Source organism: Penaeus chinensis, chromosome 37 (assembly GCF_019202785.1).
Source record: "Penaeus chinensis breed Huanghai No. 1 chromosome 37, ASM1920278v2, whole genome shotgun sequence".
NCBI lineage: Eukaryota > Metazoa > Arthropoda > Malacostraca > Decapoda > Penaeidae > Penaeus > Penaeus chinensis.
The window spans coordinates 29,678,678-29,681,311 of NC_061855.1; positions in this window are offsets into that span (position 1 = coordinate 29,678,678).

The window sequence follows — 2,634 nt, forward strand, 5'->3', positions numbered from 1 at the left end:
ATTACTACTACTACTACCAACTACTATTACAAGCTACTACTACCACTACTATTACTACTACATACTACCCCTACTATACTACTACTACTACACTACTATTACTGCTACTACTACCCTACTATTTACTACTACTACTACCTACTATTACTACTACTACTACCACTACCCCTACTATTACTACTAGACTCTACCTCCCCCTACTAATACTACTACTTACCCCTACTATTACTACTACTACTACCACTACCCCTACTATTACACTACTTCTCTACTCCCTACTATTACTACTACTACCCCTACTATTACTACTACTACTACCACTACCCCTACTATTTACTACTCACCCCTACTATTACTACTACTTACCCCCCTACTACTTACTACTACTACTACCACTACCCCTACTATACTACTACTACCCCCTACTATACTACTACTACTACCCCTACTATTACTGCTACTACTACACTACCCCTACTATTACCTACTACTACCCCTACTATTATCTAACTACTTACTACCAACTACTATTTACTAGCTAAATCACTACCCCTACTATACTGCTACTACTAACCCACTACTATTACTACTACCACTACCCCTACTATTACTACTACTACCCCTACTATTACTACTACTACTACCACCTACTATTACTGCTACTACTACCACTACTATTACTACTACTACTACCCCTACTATTACTACTACTACCCCTACTATTACTACTACCACTACCCCTACTATTACTACTACTACCCCTACTATTACTACTACTACTACCCCTACTATTACTACTACTACTACCCCTACTATTACTCCTACTACTACCACTACTATTCCTACTACACTACCCCTACTATTACTACTACTACCCCTACTATTACTACTACTACTACCCCTACTATTACTGCTACTACTACCACTACTATTACTACTACTACTACCCCTACTATTACTGCTACTACTACCACTACTATTACTACTACCACTACCCCTACTATTACTACTACTACCCCTACTATTACTACTACTACTACCCCTACTATTACTGCTACTACTACCACTACTATTACTACTACTACTACCCCTACTATTACTGCTACTACTACCACTACTATTACTACTACCACTACCCCTACTATTACTACTACTACCCCTACTATTACTACTACTACTACCCCTACTATTACTGCTACTACTACCACTACTATTACTACTACTACTACCCCTACTATTACTGCTACTACTACCACTACTATTACTACTACCACTACCCCTACTATTACTACTACTACCCCTACTATTACTACTACTACTACCCCTACTATTACTACTACTACTACCCCTACTATTACTGCTACTACTACCACTACTATTACTACTACCACTACCCCTACTATTACTACTACTACCCCTACTATTACTACTACTACTACCCCTACTATTACTGCTACTACTACCACTACTATTACTACTACTACTACCCCTACTATTACTGCTACTACTACCACTACTATTACTACTACCACTACCCCTACTATTACTACTACTACCCCTACTATTACTACTACTACTACCCCTACTATTACTGCTACTACTACCACTACTATTACTACTACTACTACCCCTACTATTACTGCTACTACTACCACTACTATTACTACTACCACTACCCCTACTATTACTACTACTACCCCTACTATTACTACTACTACTACCCCTACTATTACTGCTACTACTACCACTACTATTACTACTACTACTACCCCTACTATTACTGCTACTACTACCACTACTATTACTACTACTACTACCACTACCCCTACTATTACTACAATCACTTATGCTACTTCTGCTATTAGGACTATTCTCATCAATATTCCCATCGCTATTAACAACATCCCTATCAACTAGCAATTCTTCAGACTATCATACCCCATAATTTACAGACAGGTCATTAAGCTCATCATTATTACCACGATAACCGATCTCGGCGAAAACAAACCATTTAGCTTCGAAATGACCCCATTATCTTCTTCACACGCAGGAGATAGAGGCCGATAGGACGCTCAGGCTAAATCGATTATCAACTCCTTATCAATTTTCGACCCTTATCGTTGTGAATACGCGATCGCGAACGGGCCTTTATCGACCTTATGGCATCCTGTTCCTGGGGTCGTTTTCCACCGCGAGGACGTGGGGATCATCATCTCCCGACGAGGGAAGAACCTGCTACACGTCTCGAAGGAGCCACTGTTAATTAATAAAATACATGCAACTTCTTCAGGGTGCCGCCGTGTGTCATGTTTTTTTTTTATTACCTTCTCTCTCCTTTATCTTATCCTCTCTCTCTCTCTCTCTCTCTCTCTCTCTCTCTCTCTCTCTCTCTCTCTCTCTCTCTCTCTCTCTCTCTTTTTGTGATTAGTGTTATGAAAAAAAATCGGTCATCTATATAAAGGAAAGCATTTTTTTGTGATTTTAAAACTCCGGGCAGGCAAGCAAGCAGACAGGCATGCAGACGGGTTTGCATAGAAGAGGGAAGGGTTAAGGAGGGAGAGGGGGGGGGGGGGAGGGAGGAAGGACGAAGAGAGAAGAGAAAGAGAGAAAAAAGAGAGAATGGAAGAAAAAAAA